The sequence below is a fragment of the Rattus norvegicus genome (assembly GCF_036323735.1).
Source record: "Rattus norvegicus strain BN/NHsdMcwi chromosome Y unlocalized genomic scaffold, GRCr8 chrY_unlocalized_7, whole genome shotgun sequence".
Lineage (NCBI taxonomy): Eukaryota > Metazoa > Chordata > Mammalia > Rodentia > Muridae > Rattus > Rattus norvegicus.
The window spans coordinates 1,117,883-1,143,842 of NW_026947410.1; the positions used below are offsets into that span (position 1 = coordinate 1,117,883).

General features: G+C 38.0%; 1 long non-coding RNA gene across 2 annotated transcripts; it reads left to right on the top strand.

Moving 5' to 3' along the window:
- Positions 1-4,295: 4,295 nt before the first annotated feature.
- Positions 4,296-25,541, top strand: LOC134484781 (uncharacterized). 2 transcript variants are annotated; one of them, XR_010062567.1, is made up of 5 exons: positions 4,296-4,460; positions 12,859-12,972; positions 16,530-16,645; positions 16,765-16,977; positions 25,437-25,541. It is a non-coding gene; the product is annotated as an uncharacterized LOC134484781 (long non-coding RNA). The 2 variants fall into 2 exon arrangements; XR_010062568.1 differs by lacking the exons at positions 16,530-16,645; positions 16,765-16,977 and having other exon boundaries at positions 4,301-4,460.
- Positions 25,542-25,960: the final 419 nt, after the last annotated feature.

The window sequence follows — 25,960 nt, forward strand, 5'->3', positions numbered from 1 at the left end:
TACATCAGAGATGCTAGAATTTCCCAAAACTGAGCAGGATTTTCTGAGTAGTACTCTACCTCATAAAGAGATTGTGGGACAAGAAACATCTACAAAAGGATATCTACCCACAGCCACATCTTTAGAAATGACTTGTGGATGTGACAAAATAAAAAAAAAAAGATGTTGTAGGACATTTTCTATCTTAGAGAAGGTTATGGATTCAACCATATGTTAACGAGGAGTGGGGGAACATGATATGCAAACACCAGTGTCTGCAGCATCCTTGATAACTGAGGAAAGGGATTCCTTCTTTTCCATTTGGGCAAAAGAATGCATACAACCTCTGCAAACTTCACAGGGGGCTATAGGACCTTCCTTATCTCCTCAAGATCAGCCATCTTCCCCAAATACAGAAGATGCTACACACTCTTTCAAATATGAACAAGGGGTTTCCAGTCCTTCTTTATACCCACAAGCTGGCCCAGAACATCTGCAAAATACATCAAAGACTTTGGATTTTACCTTATATTCTGAAGGGGCCTTGGAACCTGTTTTGCCTATCAAGCAGGCTATGGAACCTGACACTTCTACACGAAAGTCTGTTTCCACTTCTCCAGCAGAAGAAATTTTTTTTGGAACTTCCTCAATTACCCAACAATATCTAGAAACATCGTTATCTGCTCATGAGGCTCTCAGCCCTCTCACATATGTCCATGATGGTCTAGGAGAGGTCACATCTTCTGAGGTCGCTCTAATACCTATACAACATTCTGACATCACAGTCAGTATTTCTACACGTATACACGGTACATTAAGACCTTCCTCATCTGAGAAGGATGTCTTAGGATCTACTGCAAATCAACAGCTTGCTTTACAACTATCCCCATCTACCCAAGTAGATTTATTTCACATGTCCACTCTGGGGAGAAATGGTCACCATTCTCCCTCTACCAAAATGGACCTCAGGAATCCAGTTTCTAGAAACAAAGGGTTAAGATTTGACCCTTCTGATGGAGTCTTGAGAAATTTCTCCTCGAACGAAGACAGTTTCAACCTTACCCCTTCTGCCAAAAGGTATCCTTTGCCATCTTATGCTGCCAAAGAGAAACCAAAAGGTACAACTATTCCTCAGGAGAGTCGCACAAATTCTCCATATGTCCAAAGGGCCTTGTAATTTTCCAAAAATGATGAAGGAATTGTGGAAAGTTGCCAGTCCTTACAAGGGCATGCTAGATATTCCATATTGTCCCAAAATGCTCAAGTACCTCCTCCTTCTACCAAAAAGGCATGTTCACCGTCTTCTCTAGGATTTCAGGGAATTTCATCACCCCTCTCTAGGGTTACAGAAACTGTTCTCCGTCCTCAAAGTAATTTGTCATTGTGAAAATTAGACTTCAAAAATACAAAAACGTTTTTTATACTTCCAAAGTTCTGATGGAAACTCCACATCGAAAAAAACTCATTTATACCTTGTGCCATTAGCCCAAGTGTATCAGAAAAATTCCATGTCTTCTAAAGTATCAAAAAAATCAATCTGTTTCTAGCACTCTTCCTGGGAAACATATACCATCAGCCATAGAATCCCCAGGATCATTAAAATCTAAAAAAGGAGTATCTAGAATATTTATCATCTGCCCAAAGGTCTTTAAGATGTTCAGCAACTTCTCCATTAGCTTGTTTAACCCATAGAACAAAAGAACAAAAGCCATCTTCCCAGTGTGTTTTCCCAAGAACCACATAGTTTTTCTTTTCTTTATGCCAAGATATAATGCCAGCTTCCTTCTCCCCATCTCTATTCTCTTGACCCTCTTTCTTCTCCCTCCCAAATGGCTGTTTACTCTGAATTAGAGGCCAATTAGTAAACCCTAGAGTTACTGAAGGAATATCTGAGAGGCAGTCGCTTTGAGGACAACTCTACAAACATCACAGAACCTGCTAGGGCTATCCAGGATACAAGAATATTTCAGGCAGGACCGAATGATGATGTCACTGAGAACTTCCATGGCCTACATGCTAAACAGCTTTCCTTACATTGACCAATTTCTAGGGTGTCCTTTCCATGACTGTCTCCTGTGACACAGTGGAAACCTTTACATACTACATCTCTCCAATGCTAAGTACTTCGATTGTTTCATTAGTGGTTACATTCTCTGAATGGAGAAAGTTAGTTAGGGGCTTAGCATGGGAAGAAAAGATCTAGGAACATGGAATGGAGGAGATTCTTCTGGATAATAATTTTATTCCCAGGTCCATTCCTGTGACATACTCTTCAATTCCCTAGGTTTTCTCTGTATCTCCAAGCAAGTATTTTCCCTACAGACCTTCAAATGAATAAATATTGTATTAATTATTTTGTCTGCATTCCTTGAGAGGGGACGTTATATATATTCCTGAATGTGTACTCAAAAATTCAGTTTTCCAATTAAATTTTTTGCAATGATTTTGTCTACAAAGGGGGCACATCAATAGAGTGAGTATAACAGTGTAAATACTGTGTACCTTCCTCAAATGATAAACTCCCAAATCCTTATTTTATCCAAACATTACCAGACATCATTAAAGCAAAGGACAGCATGGACTATAATATTCGGTTCTCTTGTCCCATTTGATATCAGTTCTGCATTATCTACCTTACTGGATTCCCATGACGAGACTTGAGGGTTTTGGATGTTTTACCCTGATTCTTTCCTCAGGCCAAACATAAGATTCAGGAGGATGTGCAGGATGAGGAATAAAGTGTGGTCCAGTGAAACCTCAGCTTCATTAGGTTCATAAGAACAGGAGAGAATCTATTTGGCACTGTCATTTGTGGATTCTACCTTCTTGATCTTGTATCCCAGAATCCATGTTAAAATGCCATCTAAATTCATAGCTATATCATATATATATATATATATATATATATATATATATATGTGTGTGTGTGTGTGTGTTTGTGTGTCTGTGTGTGTATATAGATGATATATATATATGATTTATAGACATATTGATATATAGATATATAGATATACGGATATAGATTTATAGATATATAGATATACAGATATATAGATATATAGATATACAGATATATAGATATACAGATTATAGATATGGATATAGATAGAGATAGAGATAGATATACTAGCCAGCAAAACTAGATAAGATGGATGAATCTTATTATTGCATGATTAGAAGAAACGTATATAGGTCTATCCTGAGAGACACAGTTAGAGCATGTCAAATACAGAAGTGAATGGTAGTGGCCAACCAGTGAACTGAAAACCGATCTCTTGTTGTTAGATTTTGAGAAGGGTTACAAGAGCTGAAGGAGCTTTTAATCCTATAATGAAAAACATGCCATCAAACCAGAGTTTTCTGGTAGTATACAAATATTCAAAGATTGTACATGGATAGACCTATGGCTCCCACTTCATATGTAGCAGAGAATGGTCTTGTTTGTCACCAATGGAATGAGATGCCCTTGGTCTAAACTAGGTATTATTAACAATTCAATGGAATGTCAAAGAGCAATAAGAGGGATTATACAAGAAGGGCATGGGGACCGGTTAGGGATCTCATGGAAAGCAATCTGGGAAAGGAAAATATTTGAAATGTAAATATGGAAAATCAAATTAAAAAAGCAAAAAAAATCTTGCTAAAAATAATAAATATTAACTAAGTTAAAAATAAGAAAACTGCCATCGAATCATACATATTGAATGAGAAATCTAAAGGGTCACAATCAGGCAATGGCTGTCAGAGTAATCCTAGCGAAAAGACTGATATGATGAACTATAAACACATCTCACTCCCAAATCCCAGTATCAAACACAAACTGCACTATAGGTATTCAAATAATCAAGGAGATTCCTCTGAGCTGAGGACACATTAATTGTCTTTCACTTCTTCCTTAGGACCCTTTTCTTTTGGGCAAAAAAATAAAAGGCATGAGCTGTAAGGAAAAGGACAGTGCCCTCCCCTACACCTGGCTTTTTTGATAAATATATTAATGATATAAACTCTCTGACTTAAAGGAACCATTAGAAGGAGAGAAGTCCAGTTAGTTTTGACAGGTTTCGAGCCCCTGAACCCATGTGTGGAAGGGTCAGATCAATTGTATTTCTTCAACGTACCTACTCAACTCCTAGCAAAGAGTCAGTGAGATTTCCTGGGGTCAACATATTTCTTCCTTTGTTTTACACCAAGAAAGAAGACCATCTTTGTTCTCCCCATCTCTGAGCTTTTCATATTCTTTGTTCTCACTCCCAAATTGATATTTCCTCTGAAATACAGGAGAATTAGTAAACCTTATAGGCACTGAAGGAATATCCAAGAGGCATTTGCAGACACTTGTGACATCACAGGAGAAGCTAGGGCTCTCCAGGATACAAGAGATTTTTCATGGAGGGCCTAATGATGAATGTCTCTGAGAACTGCCATGGCCTACCTGTAAACAGCTTTCTTTACATTGACCAGTTTCAAGAGTGCCTTTCCAGGTATGTCTCCCGTGACATAGGGGAAACCTTTATGTACTCCAATTCTCTAAAGCTAGGGTCTTCTCTTTGCTTCGACAGTGGTTACATGCTCTGAATGGAGAAAGTTAGTCAGGGTCCTGACATGGGTAGTAATGATGTAGGAACTTGGGAGTGTAGGAGATTCTTCTGGATAATATTTTTATTCCCATGTCCATTCCTGTGACATACAGTTCCATTTTCTAGGTTTTCTCTGTTTTATAATGGCCAGTATTTTCGCTATAGACCTTTAGGTGAATGAATATTGTATTTCACTTTCTTATTGTACATTCCTTGATAGGGGACTTTATAAATATTTCTGAATGTGTACTCTAAATTACTGTTTTCCAATTCCATTTTCTGCTATGATATTGGAAACAAATGTGGCCCGGCTATAGAGTGAGTATAATAGTGTGAATACTGTGTACTTACTTCAAATGATAAACTCCCAAATCCTTATTTTATCCAAAGATATCCATACATCAATAAAGCAAAGGACCACATGGACTATACATTTCGGTTCTCTAATCAAATTTGATAACTGTACTACATTATGTACGTTCCTGTGGTCCCATGGCCAGCCTTGAAAGTTTTAGATGTGTTACCATGATTCTTTTAAAGGCCAAATAAAAGAAACAGGGGTATGGGCAGGAAAAGGAAGGCCTGAGGGACAGTGAAACCTCAACTTCAATACCTTCATAAGTATAGGAGTGAGTCTATTAGACATTGACATTAGTAATTTCTACAATTTCTACATTCTTTACATAGTTGCACAGAATCCATGTTGACATTCCACCTAACCACCATATATATATATATATATATATATATATATATATATATATATATATATATATTTTTTTTTTTTTCTTTTCAGACACCAAAACTAGATAAGAGTGATGAAGCTAAGTAGTGCTATTGCTATTGGCCAGGAAACTGATATACATATGTCCTGAGAGAAACAGCTAGAGCATTTCAAATAAAGAATAGAATGCTAGTGGCAAACAGGTGAACTGAAATGGACCTCTTGTTGGTAGATTCTGAGAACGAATAACAAGAGCTGAAGGAGCTTTCAACACCGAAAGAAAAAAATGCTAATGAACCAGAGCTTTCTGGTACTAAACCAATATTCAAAATCTGTACTTGGACAGACCTATGAATCCAACTGCATATGTAGCAGAGGATGGCTTTTTGGGCACCAATGGAAGTAGAAGGCCTTGGTCCTTCCCTTGGTTTGACTCACAGTTAAAATAAATGTGAAAGGACAGTAAGGTAGTTTATAGAAGAACAGGAGAGGGACCAGTTAGGTATCTTATGGTAGTAAACTCTTGAAAGAAATAATATTTTAAATGTAAATGTACATATTTATTTGTTTAAAAAAACAAATAAAATTTGTAAAAATAAAAAAAAATATAAGAAATAAATGAAAAGAAAACTGACAGCTAAACACAAACACAGATGTTGACTCAGAAATCTAATGGATCACTGTCAGGGTATGGTAGTTACAGATATAATAGTGGAAAGACTAGGATGGTGAAGACTCAACTAGAAACACTTCTCTCTCCCAGATATCTGTATCAGACACAAACTGCACAATAGATATCTAAAGCATGGAGGAGTTTACTCTGAGCTAGGGACACAATACTTGTCCTTCCTTTCTTCCTTAGGTCCTTTCTCTTCTTGTCAAAAAGAATTAAGGCCATATGCTCTCAGGAAAACAACTGTGCCCTTCCCATCACTTGGCTTTTGATATATATGAATGATATAAACTCTCTGATTTCCAGGACCCATAAGAACAGGGAAGTCCAGATGCTTCTGAGAGGACCCCAAATCCTGATTCCCATTTGTGGAAGACTCAGATCAGTGCTATCTGTTCAGAAATATCACTCAACCCGTACCAAGGAGTCACTGAGCTTTCAGAAGCACACATATTTCTTCCTTTTTTTAGAGCAAAACAGAAGGGAAGCTTCCTTATCTCCATATCTGATCTCTTCATCTTCTTTGTTCTCACTCCCAAATGGCTGTTTACTCTGAAATGGATGCCATTTACTAAACTCTAGAGGTACTGAAGAAATACCTGAGAAGCAGATGCAGTCATGACAACACTTGTGACATCACAGAAGAAGACAAAGCTCTCCAGGTTACAAGAGATTTTTCAGGCAGGGCCTAATGATGATGTCACTGAAAACTGCCATTGTCTCCCTGCTAAATAGTTTTCTTTACATTTACCAGAGTTGAGGGTGCCCTTTCCTGGTTTGTCTCCTATGATTCAGTGGAAACATTTACTCCATCTCTCTAAAGCTAGAGATTTCCCTTTGCTTTATTAGTGGATACATGCTCTGAACGGGAAAATTTAGTCAAGGTCCTGGAATTGGTAGAAAAGATCTTGTAACATGGAGTGGAGGAGATTCTTCTGGATATTAATTTTATAACCAGGTACATTTTGTGAAATACAGTTCAATTTTGTAGGTTTTCTCCGTTTCCCAAAGGCCAGTATTTTCCCTACAGACCTTCAATTGAATGTATATTTTATTTCACTTTCGTATTGTACATTCCTCGATATGGGACTTTATAAATATTGCTGAATGTGTACTCAAAACTTTTTTTTTCCAATTCCATTTTCTGGAATGATTTTGGCAACAAATGTGGCCTAGCTATAGAATGAGTATAAGAGTGTAAATATTGTGTACCTACTTGAAATGATAAACTCCCAAATCCTTAATTTATCCCAAAATTATCAGGGATCAGTCAAGCAAAGGACAACATGGATTATAGAATTCGATTCTCTAGTCCCATTTGATATCAGTTCTGCATTATCTACCTTACTGTGTTCCCGTGGCCAGACTTGAGGTTTGCGGTTGTTCTACAATTATTCATTTTTCTGGAATAATAAGATACAAGAAGGACAGGGAGAGGAATGGCTTGAGGTCCAGAGAAACCTCAACTTCAATATGTTCATAAGAAAAGGAGGGAGTCTATTTGACATTGTCCTTTGTGGATTCTACATTCTTGACTTAGTTAAGCACAATCCATGTGAAAATTCTACTTATCCACGTAGCGGCAGGAGCCACGCAAAGGATATATATATATATAAGATAAGATTAGATAAGATTGATGACGCTAAGAAGTGCATTCTGCCAGGCAACAGATATAGATATTTCTTTTTTTTTTTTTTTTTTTTTTTTTTTGGAGCTGGGGACCGAACCCAGGGCCTTGCGCTTCCTAGGCAAGCTCTCTACCACTGAGCTAAATCCCCAACCCCAATATTTCTTGAGAGACACAGCTAGAGCATATTATATACAGAAAAGAATGTGTTTTGTAAAAATATGAAAATAAAAAAGTAAAATTTCTTGTTACCCTGCTAACTCTGGCAACAATATGTCTGAAATTCTCTGCTAGATATCTTGGAGGAAACACATTCCCACTCCTCGGCTGCACAGTGTTTTTTGCCACCACACACTTTCCTATACACAAACCCTCACATAAAAAAACACACAACACAATAATCTTTGATCTAGTAGAATAGATATAATTGCCCACCTAAACATACAAATCTGAGTACCATCCATCCCTTAGGAACATTAATAATAACATGTAAACACACAGAGCAAAATCTTAAATTCACTTACCATGGCTTCTCACTCTGTCATCTTCCTTTCTCTCCTTTTTCCTCTAGTCTTCTCCTCTTCTTTCAAACTTCTCTCCCGCCCATTCTTCCTTCTCCTCCCATGACAACCCTCCTTCTATCCTGTTCCTGCCACTCACATATACTTCACAAATTCAATAGGCAGGTGGTTCTGGTGAAGTAACCTGAGTCCTGAGTACAGGACTATGCAGCTGACCTTGGGGCATTGGAATTAGTATCAAACACAGATAACTTCAGGGCAAACCACAACATGAACCCTAGTGGACAAAAAGTGAACTGAAAATGGACTTCTTGTTGGTAGATTTTGAGAAAGGATTAGAAGAGGTGAAGGTGCTTTCCACCCCTTAAGAACAAGAATGCTAATGAAGCAGAGCTTTCTGGTAGTAGACCAATGTTCAAAAAATGTACATGAACATACTTATGTCTCCAACTACATATGTTGTAGAGGATGGCCTTGTTGGACAACAATGGAAGGAGAACCTTTGGTCCTGCCTAGGTTTGGCTCCCGGTAAAGTAAATGTCCAGGGGCAGTAAGGGTGGTTATAGGAAAAGGGTAAGGGGACCGGTAAGGAATCATATAGTCTGAAAACTGGGAAAAGAAATAGTATTTTAAATGTAAATTTAGAAATATCCAATTAAAAAAGCAATAAAATTTGTTTAAAAACTAAAAAAAAAATGATAGAAATAAAAGAAAATAAATCTGCCAGCTAATCACACCAATTGATTCAGTATTTTATGGGGTCACTGTCATGGAATGGTATTCAGAGTAATACAAGTGGAAAGACTGATATGATTAAGTTTCATCTAAAAGCACTTCTCCTTCCCACATCTCCGTGTCAGACACGAACTGCATTATTAGAATCCAATGCATGCAGGAGTTTACTCTGTGCTGAGGACACAATACTTGCTTTACTTTCTTCTTTAGGACCTTTCCTTCTTAGCAAAAGGATAAAAGCTATGAGCTCCTTGGAAAAACTAGAGTGCCCTACCAAAACCTGACATTTGGGATAAAGAAATGAAATACATAAACTGTCTGACTCCCAAGAAAAATAACAAGCAGGAAAGTCCAGATGCTTCTGAGAGGCTCCCAGCTCCTGCTTCCCATAAGTGTGAAGCTCAGATAAATGTTATCTCTTCAGTGAACCTACTCAACCCCTACACAATACTTAAAGAGCTTACCCATTGACCACGTATTCCTTCCTTTTTTTATACCAAGACAGAAGGCTAGCTTCCTACTCCCCATGTCTGGTCACTTCATCCTTTGTGTTCTCCCTCCCAAATGGCTGTTTTCCCCCGATTAGTTGCCAATTTGTAAACCCTAGAGGTACTGAAGGAGAATCTGAGAGGCAGTTGCAGTCATGACAACACTTGTGACATCACAGAAGAAGCTTGGGCTCTCCACGATACAAGAGATTTTTCAGGGAGGACTAATGATGATGTCACTGAGAATTGCCATAGCCTACCTACTAAACAGCTTCCCTTGCAATGACCATATTTGAGGGTGCCATTTCCAGAAGTTTCTCCTGTGACACAGTGGAAACCTTTACATACTAATCTCTCTAAAGGTAGAGACTTCCCTTTGCTTCATTAGTGGGTACATGCTCTGAATGAACAAAGTTAGTCAGGTGCTTAGCATGGCAAGAAAAGATTTAGGAACATAGAGTGGAGGAAACTCTTCCAGATAATATTTTATTCCCAGGTACATTCCTGCGACTTACAGTTCAGTATCCCAGGTTTTCTCTATTTCCCAAAGTCCAGTATTTTGCCTACAGACCTTAATTGAATGAATATTGTATTTCACTTTCTCATTGTACATTCCTTGAAAAGAGACTTTAATATTCCTGTATGTGTACTCAAAAATTGTTTCTAATTCCATTTTCATCAAAGCAAAGGACAAAATGACTATAGAAATCACGTTTTTAGCACTATTTGGAGTCAGTACTACACTATCTATCTTCCTGTGTCCCCATTGCTAGACTGGAGGGTCGGATGTTTTACCATCATTGTCTCTGAAGGCCAAACATAAGATAAGAGAAGATGGGTAGAAATAAGAATGGCTTGAGGACCAGTATAACCTCAATTTCAGTAGAAACATAAGACAAGAGGGATTCTATTTGTGTCAATTCTCAACTCTACATTCTTGAACTAGTTGCGCAGAATCCATGTTACACTTCCATCTAACCACATAGCTGTAGGAGCCATCAAAAGTATATGCATATATATATATATGTATATATATATATATATATATATATATATATATATATATACCTCTGCCACCAAAACTAGATAAGATTGATGTATCTAAAAAGTAAATTCTGCAAGCAACCAGATATAGATATTTCCTGAGAGACACAGGTAGATCATGTTAACTGCCTAAACCACACAAAGATCCAACAAAGAAAAAGAACTTCAGACCAATTTCCTCTATGAATATTGACACAAAAATACTCAATATAATTCTTGTGAACTGAATCTAAAAAACAATCATCCATCATGATCAGGGATGCAGAGATGTTTCCATATACAGAAAACCGTCAATGCTATGTGACATATAAACAAACTCAAAGATAAGGACACATGGTCATTTCATTAGATGCTGAGAAAGCATTTGACAAAATTCAACAACACTTCAGTGTAGGGAGCGTTGAGGTAAAGCATAAATGGTGCCGAAATCCAGTCCCGTCTGGAAGTAAACGATTTATTGCATATGCACAGGCTTGTCTCCTTGCCAGGGTTGGTGTAGGGTAATTAGGTGATCCGGCGCCCTCCTCTTGTGACCAAAGATACTGCACATGTGCGGGTTTTGCCCCTGGCATCAGTTTGACGGGATGGTAATAAGCTAATGAGGAATTCATGCGCCGCCAATACCTGAAGGAAAAGTAGCAGGGGTGATAGTGGGGTGATTCATTCTCCGCCAATCCCTGAAGGACAATTAGCATAGCCACAGCCTGTTGTGTATAGAAGGCAAGTGCTTTTGCCGTTAGAGGTCCCTGTATCACCAAAGAGGTGGTATTGCCATAAAGGCTGTAGAGAAGAATCCGACAATGTCCTGTCTTCCTTGCCAGATGAGGTGTATACACTTATTGACCCCAAAAGTTTACCAGAGAACTTCTTAACCTGATAAACAACTTCAATAATGTGTCAGGGTATAAAATTAACTCAAACATACCAGGACCCTTCCTCTCCTCAATGGATAAACAGGCTAAGAAAGAAAATAATGAAACCACACACTTCACAATAGTCCCAAATAATGTAAAATATCTTGGTGTGAGATTAACCAAGCAGGTGAATTATCTGTATGACAAGAAGTTCAAGTATCTGAAGAAAGAAATTGAGAAAGATCTCAGAAGATAGAAAGAGCTTCCTTGCTCATAGATTGACAAGATTAATATAGGGAAGATGACTATTTTCCCAATAGCAATGTACACATTCAATGCAATGCAATATCCATCAAAAATCCAACTGAATTCTTTAATAAAGATAGAAATAGCAATTTGCAAATTCATTTGGAATAAGAAAATGCCAGGACAGCTATAACTATCCTCAACAATAAAAGAACTTCTGGAGGAATCATCACTCCTTAACTCAAGCAGTTTTACAGAGCAATAGTGATAAAAACTGCTTGGTATTTGTAAAGAGACAGATGGATGGACTAGTGGAATAGAATTGAAGACCCAGAAATGAACCCACACACCTATCATTTGATATTTGGCAAAGGAGATAGAACCTTCCAAAGGAAGATACATAGCATTTTCCAATTAGTGCTGGTTCAACTAAAAGTCAGCTTGTACAAGAATGCAAATTATACCATTTTTATGACCATGTACAAAGCTTCAGTACAAGTGAATCAAGGACCTACACATCAAACCAGAATCACTCAAACTAATAGAAGAAAAGGTTGGGATGAGTCTTGAACACATGGGCACAGGGAAAGTTTCCTGAACAAAACACCAATGATGTAGGCTCTAAGATCACAAATTGACAAATAGGACCTAATAAAACACGAAAGCTTCTGTAAGGTAAAAGACACCATCATTTGGGCAAAGCTGTAACCAACAGATTGGGAAAATATTTTTACCAATCCTTTATCTGATAGTGGGTAATATTCAAAATGTACAAACAACTTAAGAAGTTAGACTCTAGAAAGCAAAAAAAAAAAAAAAATTAAATACATACGTTCTAGGGCCTCTCTGCCCCCTTTTCTCAAAGTCCTAACTAATTTCATATCAAAAGTTAATGAAAATATTTTAAACCCTTTCCAAGGCACAGAAAATTATTTGCTTACAGCCAATCTGAATCAATCAGGCTGACTTTCAGTTCTTTATGAGAGGCACGAAGAAACGGCCAGCCCCTACTGCTCCTATGTCCCTATGCACAGGAGGCCCAGATGGAGCTGGGTGTTTTTTTTTTTTAAGTCAGGAATGTGAGCAGAATTCTCAGGGGTTTCTGTCCCTCTGATGGTCTCAGTCTGACCACACCACACGAGATTTGGGAGTAGGATGCTGTTAGGACCAGTTCAGATCCAGTTGCAGTTTGGACTGCAGGGCTCCTGCAGCTTGACTGCTCCTATATACATGTGTCCAGATGCACTATGCACTTTCCTCTTGGGCTAGGCCTGTGGGAACAAGTGGGCGGAGGTGGCAGTCTCTCCTTCCCTGAGGTCTCAGTATTGTCCACTCTTCTGTCTCACAGAGTTTCCAAAGGAGTTTCAAATGTTCATTCCCTATCCTGCAGGTCTCCAGTCTTTCCAATTCTCCTCCAAATGTGTTGGAGAAGACCCCTGTGGTCGAGGGGAGGTACAACAAGCCCCATCAAACAAAATGGTCTCCACATCTTCTTCTCTTAAAGGTAATCTCAATGATTTCCATATTCCACAGATGGATTAAGTCCTGCCCACTCTCTGCATGAGACTTTAATACCTTCGCCAACTGCCAAAACTTGGCAGAGAGCATTGTCCACTCACAAAGACACTCAAAGATGTCCCCCATCTCCACCAAAGTGCCTTATGCAATCTGCTTCGGGTAAAATGAGTTGAAAATTGATTCTGCTGACAACGGGGATTTCTGAAATCACTATTAATCCAAGAGGAACTTCAAAGACCTCTACTATTAAAAAAGGACTTAAATCATCACTTATGATCCAAGGTGGGCAAAATACAGTCACAAATTCTCAAGCCAACCTCATAACACACATAACAGAAGAGGAGTGACAAAACTTTCTGCATGTACACCATTAGATCAAGAATGACTGCCAGTTTTTGAAGGGGCTCTTGAGAGTTCCACACCCACACAAGATATGTTAGAAAATTGTGAGTCCACCTAAGGAACTCTTGTGCCTTCTTCACATAAAAAATATGATCTAGCACCCTCACCATCACCCCCAGTACTTCCAATGTCCCTATAAAACAGAGAAATATTCAAATATCCTCTACCACCAAAAAGGACCCTCCTGACTTGTCATCAGGCCCAAAAAAGACAAGTTTATCATAACACATTGTCAATGAGTCATGCAGACTCCATATTGATACAATGTACAGAGAAGATAAAACATACCCTTCCTCCTCAGGGGACTCTATGTCATTCTGTCCTGAAAAGAGGGGCTCCAAAATTTTCCACATGTACATCAGAGATGCTAGAATTTCCCAAAACTGAGCATGATTCTCTGAGTAGTACTCTATCTCAAAAAGAGACTGCAGGACAAGAAACATCTACAAAAGGAGTTCTACCCACAGCCACATATTTAGAAATGGCTTGTGGACGCAACACGTGTACAAAAGATTTTCTAGGACACATTGCATATGTAGAGAAGGTTATGGATCCAACCATATATGAACGAGCAGTAGGGGAACATGATATGCAAACACCAGTGTCTGTAGCATCCTTGAAATCTGAGGAAAGGGATTCCTTGGATTCCATTTGTGGAAAGAATGGATATGACCTCCGCACACTTCACAGATGACTATAGGAACGTCTTAATCTCCTCAAGATCAGCCATCTTCCCCAACTACAGAAAATGCTACACACTCTTCCAAATATGCACAAAGGGTTTCCAGTCCTTCTTTATACCCACAAACTGACCCAGAACACCTGCCAAATACCTAAAAGCCTTTCAATTTTACCTTATCTCCTGAAGGGGCCTTGGAACCTGTTTTGCCTATCAAGCAGGGTAGGGAACCTGACACTTCAATACTTCAATATGAAAGTCTCTTTCCATTTTTCCTGCAGAGGGAATTTTTCTTGGAACTTACACAGTTACACAACGATGTCTAGAACCTCCTTATCTGCTCATGAGAGTCTCAGACCTCTCACATATGCCCCTGTTTCTGTAGGAGAGGTCACATCTCAGAGGTAGCTCTAATATATTCCCCCCATTCTGACATCACAGTCAGGATTTTCACATATATACACGATACATTAAGACCTTCCTCATGTGAGAAGGATGTCGTAGGATCTACTGCATCTGAACAGCATGCTTTACAACTATCCCCATCTACCCAATTAGATTTATTTCACATGTCCACTCTGTGGAGAAATACTTGACATTCTCCGTATACCAAATTGGACCACAGGCATCGAGTTTCTAGAAACAAAGGGTTAAGATTTTATCCTTTTGATGGAGTCTTTAGAAATTTCTCCTCTAAGGGAGACAGTTTCAACCTTCCCCCTTCTGCCAAAAGGGATCTTGTGCCATCTTCTGCTGCCGAAGAGACACCAAAAGCTACAACTACTACTCAGGTGCGTCTCACACCTTCTCCATCTGCCCAAAGGGACATGGAATTTTCAAAAAAGACTAAGGAATTGTGGAAAGTTGCCAATCCTTACAAGGGCATGACGGACATTCCATATTGTCCCAAGATGCTCAAGTAACTCTTCCTTCAATTGAAAAGGCATGTTCACCATCTGCCCTAGGTTTCAGGGAATTTCTTCACCCCTCTCTACTGCTCCAGAAATTGTTCTCCATGCTCAAAGTGATTTGTCACTGTGCAAATTAGACTTCAAAGATACAAAACCTTTTTTTTATATTTACAAAGGTCTGAAGGGCAGTCCACATTGAAAAAAAATCATGTAGACCTTGTGCCATTAGCCCAAGTATATAAAAAAATTTCCATGTCTTCTAAAGCATCTTAACATCAACCTGGCTCTAGCACTCATTCTGGTAAACATTTACCATCAGCCATACAATCCCCAGGACCATCAAAATCTAATAAGGGGTATCTAGAAACTTTGCCATCTGGCAAAAGGTCTTTAGGATGTTCAGCATCTTCTCCATGAGCTTGGTGAACCCATAGAACAAAAGAATTAAACCATCTTCCCAGGGGGTTTTCCCAAGATCCACATATTTCTTCTTTACTTTTATACCAAGACAGAAGGCCAGCTTCCTTCTCCCCATCTCTGATATCTTCATCCTCTTTGTTCTCCCTCCCAAATGGCTGTTTACTCTGAACAGAAGGCTAATTGCTAAATCCTAGAGGTACTGAAGGAATTTCTGAGGTGCAGTTGAAGACACGACAATACTTGTGACATCACAGAAGAAGCTAGGGCTCTCCAGGATGTAAGAGATTTTTCAGGGAGGGCCTAATGATGATATCACTGAGAATTGCCATGGACTACCTGCTGAACTGCTTTACTAACATTGAGTAGATTCAAGGGTGCACTTCACAGGAGTGTCTCCTGTGACACAGTGGAAAACTTTACATACTTGATCTCTAAAGCTAGGGAATTCTCTTGGCTTCCTTAATGATTACATGCTCTGAATGGTGAAAGATAGCTAGGGACTTGGCATGGGTAGAAAAGATTTAGGAACCTAGAGTGGAGGAAATGAATGTGGATAATAATTTTATTCCCAGGTCTAGTTCAATTTTCTCAGATTTATCTGTTTCCCAAACACTAGGATTTTCCCTATAGTCCTGTAATGGAATGAATATTATATTATATTTTCTTATTGTACATTCCACGATAGGGGACTTTATAATATTCCTGAATGTGTACTCAAAAATTCTTTTTTCCAATTCCATTTCTGCAATGATTTTTGGCAACAGAGGTGGCCCAATTATAGAATGAGCATAACAGTGTAAATACTGTATACATACTTCAATGACACACTCCCAAATCCTTATTTTATCCAAAAATTACCAGACATCAATAAAGGAAAGTACCACATGGACTATTTAATTCGTTTCTCTAGTCCCACTTGATATCAGTTCCGCAATATCTACCTTCCTGTGTTTCATTGCCATACTTGAGGGTTTTGGATATTTTACCATGATTCATTATTAAAGTCAAACATAAGATATAGGAGGATGGAAAGCGAGAGGAATGACTTGAGGACCAGTGAAGCCTCAATATAAGTAGTTTCAAAAGAACAGGATGGAGTCTAATTGGTGTTGCCATTTGTTGATTCTACAGTCTTGACCTAGATGCGCAGAATTCATGTTAAAATTCCAGCTAAAATTATAGCTGTAGGAGCCAACAAAAGTACATATATATACATCAGCCACCGAAACTACACAAGATTGATGGAGGTAAGAAATGCATTCTGTCAGATATAGATATTTCCTGAGAGACACAGCTAGATTATACAAATACAGAAGTGAATGCTAGTGGCATACCAGTAAACTGGAAATGGACTTCTTGTTTTTAGATTTTAAAAAAAGATTACAAGAGCTGAAGGGCTTTAACACTACAAGAACAACAATGCCAATGAACCAGAGCTTTCTGATACTAGAACAATATTCAAAGAATGTACATGGACAGAGCTATGGCTCCAACTGCATATGTGGAAGAGAATAGACTTGGTGGGCACCAATGGAAGGAGAAGTCCTTGGTCCTCCCTAGGTTTGACTCCAAGTTCAAGGTAATGTCAAGGGTTAATAAGGAGGGTTATAGCAGAAGGGCAGGGTAACGAGTAAATGATCTTTTAGGCAGGAAACTGGGAAAGGAAATAACATTTTAAATGAAAATATAGAAACATCCAGTTAAAAAAAGCAATAAAATTTGCTAAAAAATGAAAGATATAAAATAAAAGTAAACTGCCAACTAATTATACCTGTTGACTTGGAAATCTACAATGATAGTCAGAGTAATACAAGTGGTAAGACTAAGATGATGATATCTGAACTAGAGCACTTCTCTCTCCCAGATAGAAGTATCAGACAGAAACTGCACTATAGGTATCGAAAACATTGAAGAGTTTACTCTGAGCTGCGAACATAATGCTTGTCCATCCCATCTTCCTAAGTAACTTTCTCTTTTTGAGAAAAAATATAAAGTCCATGACCTGTCAGGGATACAACTGTGCCATTCACAACACTTGACTTTGGAATAAAGGAATGAATGATATAAACTCTCTGACTTCCAGAAAGCAAAAGAAAAGGGAAGTCCAGATGCTTCTGAGAGGCTCCCGGCTCCTAATTCCCTTATGTGGAAGGCGAAGATAAAGGCTATCTCTTCAGAGTTACCCCTCAACACCTAACAAGGACATACTAAACTTTCCCAAGCACCACATAATTTTCCTTGTTTTTTTTATACCAAGACAGAAGGCCAGCTTCCTTCTCTCCATTTCATATCCTTCATCCTCTTTTTTCTCACTTCCAAATTGTCTCTGAATTAGGCCAAATAGGAAACCTTAGAGGTATTGAAGGAAAATCTGAGAGGCAGTTGCAGTCATGACAACAGAAGGAGCTAGGGGTCACCAGATTATAAGAGAGTTTTCAGGGAGGTTCTAATGATAATGTCACTGAGCACTACCGTGATCTACATGCTGAACACTTTTCCTTACATTGACCAGATTCAAGAGTGCCTTTACCAGGTATGTCTCAGGAAACACAGTGGAAACCTGTATGTACTACATCACTCTAAAGTAGAGACTTCTCTCTGCTTCTCTAGTCGTTACATGCTCTGAATGTAGAAAGTTAGCCAGGGGCTTAGCATGGGTAGAAACGATTTAGGAACATGGAGTGTAGGAAATACTTCTAGATAATATTTTTATTGAGGTTCATTCCTGTGACATAAAGTTCAATTTTCTGTGTTTTCTTTCTTTCCCAAATGCCAGTATTTTCTCTACAACCTTTAATTGAATGAATATTGTATTTCAATTTCTTACTGTAAATTCCTTGATAGGGGACTTTGTAAATGTTCCTCATTGTGTAATCAAAAATTCTGTTTTCCAATTAAATTTTCTGCAATGATTTTGGTCACAAAGGGGGCCCAGCTATAGAATGAGTACAACACTGTAACTACTGTGTACCTATTTCAAATGATGAATTCCCAAATCCTTTTTTTTTACCAAAAAAATTACCAGACATCAGGAAAGCAAAGTATAACATGGATTTTTTAATTCGGTTCTCTACTCCCATTTGATATCAGTAGTACCCTATCTATCTTCCAGTTTTCCCATGGCCAGACTTGAGTGTTTAGGATGTTTTACCATGATTCTTTCTTAAGGCCAAATGTAATCTACCAGATGATGGGCAGGGGAGAAGAATGGCTTGAGGACCAGTTAAATGTCTACTTGAATAGGTTCATAAAAACTGGAGGGAGTCTATTTACACTGTCATCTGTGAATTCTACATTCTTGACATAGTTGGGGAGAATCCTTGTTAACATTCCGCCTAACAACGTAAGTGTAGAAGCCTCCAAAATTATTTATATACATCAGCCACCAAAACTAGATAAGATTGATAAAGCTAATAAGTGCATTCTTCCAGGAACTCGATAAAGATATTTACTGAGAGACACAGATACAGCATGTCAAATACAGAAGTGAATGCTAGTAGCAAACCAGTGAACTGAAAGCAGACCTCTTGTAGGTAAATATTGAAAAAGGTTAGAAGAGCTGAAGGTGATTTCAACCCCATAAGAACAACAATGCCAATAAACCAGAGCCTTCGGATACCAGACCAATAAACAAAGAACGTACATGGACTGATCTATGGCTCCAAATTCATATGTGGCAGAGGATGGCCTTTTTGGGCAAAAATGGTGATGATGCCCTTGGTCCTCCCTAATTTGTCTCCCAGTTCAAGGGAATGTCAATGGACAGAAAGTCTGGTTATAGAAGTAAGAAAAGGGAACATGTAGGGATCTTAAGGGAATAAACTGGGAAAGGAATTAATATTTTAAATGTAAATATAGAAAACATCCAGTTCAAAAAAAGCAATAAAATTCTCTAAAAAATATGAATGACATAAAAGAAAAGAAAGATGCCAAGTAATCACATGTATTTCCTAGGAAATTGAAGTGGTAGTCTGAGTAATACTAGTGGAAAGACTGAGATGATCAAGTCTCAACTAGAAGCACTTCTCTCTGCCAAATATCAGTGTCAGACACAAAGTGCTCTATAGATATCCAAAGCATGAGTTTACTTGGAGCTAAGCATACAATACTTGTTTTTCCCTTCTTCCTTAGGACCTTTTCTTCTTTACAAAGTATAAAGGTCATGACTTATCAGGAAAACAAATATGCCCTTCAAACACTTGGCTTTTGGAATAAAGAAATGAATGATATAAACCCACTGTCTTCCAGGAACCATAAGAACAGAAAAGTCCAGAGTGTAGGAAGTTCTTATAGACAATATTTTTATTCACAGGTCATTCCTGTATACTCTATCTAGTTTCCAGTGTTTGAATGCCCAGACATAAGGGTAGGATGATTTATCATCATTCTTTCTTAAGTCCAAAAGTAAGATACTGGACTAAGGACAGGGAGAAAAATGTCTTGAGGACCAGTTAAACATATTCTTCAATAGGTTAATAAAAACAGGAGAGAGTCTATTTGAAATTGTCATTTGTGAATTTTACACCTTTGACATATTTGGCCAGAATCCATGATAATTTTCCACTTAAACATTTAGGTGTAGGAGCCACCAAAAGTATATATGTATACATCAGCCAACAAAACTAGGTAAGATTGATGAAGGTAAGAAGTGCTTTCTGCCAGGCACCAGATATAGATATTTACTGAGAGGCACAGATACAGCATGTCAAATACAGAAGTGAATGGTGGTAGTAAACCAGTGCACTGAAAACGGACATATGGTTGCTAAATCTTGAAAAAGGATTAGAAGAGCTGAGGGTGCTTTCAACACCATAAGAACAACTATGCCAATGATACAGAGCTTTATTGTACTAGACAAATATAAAAAGAAAGTACATGTACTGACCTATGGCTCCAAATGAATAAGTTGCTGAGGATGTCATTTTTGGGCAACATTGAAAAGAGAGGCACTTGTCCTTCCTAGTTTTTCTTCCAATTCAAGGGAATGTCACGAGCCAGAAAGGCTGTTTAGAGAAGAAGGAAGGGGTTGGGGATTTAGCTCAATGGTAGAGTGCTTGCCTAGGAAGCGCAAGGCCCTGGGTTCGGTCCCCAGCTCAGAAAAAAAAAAAGGAAATGGAATGCGTAGGGAACATATGATCAGGAAACTGGAAATTGAAATAGTATTTTAAATGTTTATATCTACTTAAAAATCTAGTTAAAAGGAATTAATTTTGCTAAAATATAAAAAAAATGAATGATATAAAAGAAAATAAATGTGCAAAGTCATAACAATTATTGGCTCAGAAATTTAAAGTCATAGTCATAGTAATACTAGTGGAAAGACTGAGATGATGAAGTCTCAACTAGAAGAATATTCTCTCCCAAGTATCAGTGTCAGACACAAACTGCACTATAGGTGTCCAAAGCACAGAGGAGATGATTAACTTAAGTTAGGGACAGAATATTTGTTTTTCCCTTCTCCTTAGGACCTTTTCTTCTCGACAAAAAGAGTAAAGGTCCTTAGCTCTCATTAAAACAACTGTGCCTTTCACAACACTTGGTTTTTGGAATAAAGAAATGAACGATATAATCCCTCAGGAACCATAAGAACAGGAAAGTCCTGTTGTTTCTGAGAGTCTCCAAGCTCATGATTCCCTTATTTATAAGGCTCAGATCAAGATCTTTTCAGCGATATCACTCAAGCCCTACAAAGGACTCACTGAACTTTCCAAAGGACCACATTTTTCTTCCTTATTTTTTATACCAAGACAGAAGGCCCGCTTCCTTCTCCCCATTTCCAAACACTTCTTCCTCTTTGTTACCACACCACAATTTGCTCTGAATTAGAGAATATTAGTAAAACCTATTGGTGAAGGAATAACTGAGAGGCAGTTGCAGTCACGACAATAGTTGTGACATCACAGAAGCTAGGACGCTCAAGGTTACAAGAGAGTTTTCAGGGAGGTCCTAATGATTATGGCACTGAGAACTGCTGTGGACTACCTGCTGAACACCTTTCCTTACATTGACTAGATTCGAATTTTCACTTTCCAAGTATGTCTCCCGTTACACAGTTGAAACCTATACCTAACACATCTCTCTAAAGCTAGAGACTTCTCTCTGCTTCACAAGTGGTTACATGCTCTGAATGGAGAAAATTAGACAGGGTAGAAAAGATTTAGGAACATGGAGTGTAGGAGATAATTCTAGATAATATTTTTTTGGTTCTTTTTTTCGGAGCTGGGGATCGAACCCAGGGCCTTGCGCTTCCTAGGTAAGCGCTCTACCACTGAGCTAAATCCTCAGCCCCTCTAGATAATATTTTTATTCCCAGTTTCATTCCGTTGATATAAAGTTCAATTTTCTGTGTTTTCTCTGTTTCCCAAAGGCCAGTATTTTCCCTACAGACCTTTAATTTAATGAATATTGTATTTCAATTCCTTATGGTTAATTCCTTGATAGGGGGTTTTGTAAATTTTCCTCAATGTGTACTCAATAATTCTGTTTTCTAATTCCATTTTCTGCAATGATTTTTGTCACAAAGTGGGCCCAGCTATATAGTGAGTATAACAGCATAAATACTGTAAAACTACTTCAAATGATAAACTCACAAATACTTATTTTAACAAAAAAATTACCAGACATCAGGAAATCAAAAACAACATGGACTATTGTATTTGGTTATCTAATCCCATTTGATATCAGTACTACACTATCTAGCTTCCAGTTTTCCCATAGCCAGAACTGAGGGTTTAGGATGTTTTACCAAGATTCTTTCTTAAAACCAAATGTAAGATACCAGATAATGGGCAGGAAGAAGAATGGCTTGAGGACCAGTTATACGTCTACTTCAATAGGTTCATAAAAACAGGACGGAATCTATTTGCATTGTCATTCCTTAATTCTACATTCTTCACATAGTTCAGCAAAATCCATGTAAACATTCCACTTGACAAAATAGGTGTAAGAGCCACCAAAATTATATTTGTACTCATCAGCCAACCAAACTAGATAAGATTGATGAAGGTAAGAAGTTCATTCTGCAAGGAACCAGGTATAAATATTTACTGAGAGATACAGATACAGCCTGTCAAATACAAAAGTGAATGCTGGGACATACCAGTTAACTGAAAACAGACCTCTTGTTGGTAAATTTTGAAAAAGGATTCAAAGAGCTGAAGGTGCTTTCAACCCGAGAAGAATAACAATGCCAGTGACCAGCGCTTTCTTATAATAGACAGATTTACAAAGAAAGTACATGGACTAACCTATGGCTCCAAATGCCTATGTGGCAGAAAATGGCCTTTTTGGGCAACATTGGAAAGAGAAGCTCTTGTATTCCCTACTTTGTCTCCCAGTTCAAGGGAATGCATTGCGGCAGAAAGGCTGGTTTGAAAAGAAGGAAATGGAACGGGTAGGAACCTTATGGGCAGGAAACTGGGAAAGGAAATAATATTTTAAAAGTAAATATAGAAACATCCAGTTATAAAACAATAAATTTTGGTAAAAAATAAAAAAAGAATGATATGAAAGAAAGAAAGCTGCCAAGTAAAAAGACATCTTGACACAGAAATCTGAAGTGTTATTCAGAGTAATACTAGTGGAAAGACTGAGATGATGAAGTCTCAACTACAAATACTTCTCTACCCCAGATATCAGTGTGAGAGACAAACTGTACTATAGGTATCCAAAGTGTGGAGGAGTTTATTCAGAACTAGGGATACAATACTTGTTTTTCCCTTCTTCCTTAGGACCTTTTCTTCTTGAAAAAAAGAGTAAGGGTCATGAGTTCTCAGGAAAACAACTGTGCCCTTCACAACACTTGGCTTTTGGTATAAAGAAATTAATGATATAAACTCTCTTATTTCAAGGAACCATAAGAACAGAGAAGTCCAGATAAGAACAGAGACGTGCAAATGCTTCTGAGAGTCTCCCAGCTCCTGATTCCCTTATGTGGAAGACTCAGATCAATGCTATCTCTTCAGCGATATCACTCAAACCCTACAAAGGACTCACTGAACTTTCCAAAGGACCACATATTTCTTCCTTGTTTTTTATACCAGGAAAGAAGATCAGCTTTTTTCTCCCTATTTCTATTCTCTTCATCGTCTTTGTTATCACTCCCAAATGTGCTCTGAAGTAGAGGCCTATTAGTAAACCCTAGAAGTACTGAAAGAATATCTCAGAGGAAGTTGCAGTCACAACAACACTTGTGACATCACAGAAGAATCTAGTGCTCTCCAGGTTAGAAGAGAGTTTTCAGGGAATGCCTAACAATGATGTCACTGAAAACTGTCATGGCCTACCTGATGAACACCTTTCCTTACATTGACCAGATTCAAGTTTGCACTTTATAGGTATGTCTCCTATGACACAGTGGAAACCTTTATATACACCTTCTCTCTAAAGCTAGAGAATTCTCTGTGCTTGACTAGTGGTTACATGCTGTGGGGCGTGGCATGGGTGAAAACGATTTAGGAACATGGAGTGTAGGAGATGTTCCTAGATAATATTTTTAATCCCCGGTTCATTCCTGTGACACACAGTTAAATTTTCTAGGTTTTCTCTGTATCACAATGACCAGTATTTTCCCTACAGATGTATAATTGAACGAATATTGTATTTCAATTTCTTATTGTAAATTCCTTGTTAGGTGACTTTATAAATTTTTCTCAGAAATTGATCTCAAATATTCTGTTTTCAAGTACCATTTTCTGCAATGATATTGTCACATATGGGGCCCTGATATAGAGTAAGTATAATAGTGTAAATTCTGTGTACCTACTTCAAATGTAATCTCCCAAATTCTTATTTTATCAAAAAATTACCAGACATCAGGAGAACAAAGAAAACATTGACTATTGAATTCTGTTTCTTGTCCCATTTGATATCAGTACTACACTCTCTAGCGTCCAGTGTTCCCATGGCCAGAATTGAGGGTTTAGGATGATTTACCATGATTCTTTCTTCAGGCCAAACGTAAGATACTGGATGATGTGCAGGGAAAAGAATGACCTGAGGACCAGTTAAACGTCTACTTCAGGTTTGGGATTTACCTCAATGGAGAGCGCTTGCCTAGCAAGCGCAAGACCCTCGGTTCCTTCCCCAGCTCTGAATAAAAGAGAAAAAATAAAGTCTACTTCAATAGGTTCATAAAAACAGGGGGAGTCTCTTTGAAATTGTCATTTTTGAATTCTATATTCTTGACCTAGTTGGTCAGAATCCATGTTAACTTTCCAATTAACTTCATAGGTGTAAGAGCCACCAAAAGTATATATGTATACATCAGACCAAAAAAAAAAAAAAAAAAAACTAGATAAGATTGATGAAGGTAGGAAGTGCATTCTGCAAGGAACTGGATATAGATATTTACTGGAGACACAGATACAGCATGTCAAATACAGAAGTGAATGCTAGTAGCAAACCAGTGAACTGAAAACAGACATGTGGTTAAATTTAAAAAAAAAAAAAAGGATTAGAAGAACTGAACGAGCTTTAAACCACATAAGAACAATGATGCCAATGAACCAGAGATTTTTATAACTAGACCAATAATCAGAGAAAGTACATGGAGTAGTCTATGGCTACAAATGCATATGCTGCAGAGGATGGCCTTTTTGGGCAACATTGAAAAGAGAAGCCCTTGTCCCCTCTAATTTGTCTCCCTGTTCAAGACAATGTCATGCGCAGAAAGTTTGGTTAGAGAAGAAGGGTATGGAACAGGTAGGGATCTTATGCACAGGAAACTGGGAAAGGAAATAATATTTTAAATGTATATATAGAAACATCTAATTAAAAAGCAATAAATTTTGTTTAAATATAAAAAAAATGAATGATATAAAAGAAAAGAAAGCTGCAAAGCCATCACAAATATTGACTCAGAAATCTGAAGTGGTAGAGTAATACTAGTGGAATGACTGAGTTATTGAAGTCCCAACTAGAAGCACTTCTCTCTCCCAAATATCAGTGTCAGACACAAAGTGCATGATAGGTATACAAAGCATGTATGTGTTTTCCTTTAGTTAGTGACACAATACTTGTTTTTCCCTTCTTCCTTAGGACCTTTTCTTCTTGCGAAAAAGTGTAAAGGTCATGAGTTCTCAGGAAAACAACTGTGCCCTTCACAACACTTGGCTTTTGGAATAAAGAAATAAATGATATAAACCCTTTGACTTCCAGGAACCATAAGAACAGGGAAGTCTACAAGCTTCTAAGAGCTTCACAGTTCCTTATTCCCTTATATAGAAGCTCAGATCAAGGCTATCTCTTCAGCCATCCCACTCAACCCCTACCAAGGGCTCTCTGAGTTTTACAAAGGACCACATATTTCTTCCTTGTTTTTTTATACCAAGATAGAAGGCCAGCATCCTTCTACCCATTTCCTATCTCTTCATCCTCTTTATTATCACTCCCCAATTTCTCTGAATTACATGTCAAACAGTAACCACTTTCAAAGTATGTCTCCTGTGACACAGTGGAAAACTTTATGTACTCCATCTGTCTAATTCTAGAGATTTCTCTCTGCTTCACTAGTGGTTTCATGTTCTGAATGGAGAAACTTGTTCAGGGGCTTGGCATGGGTA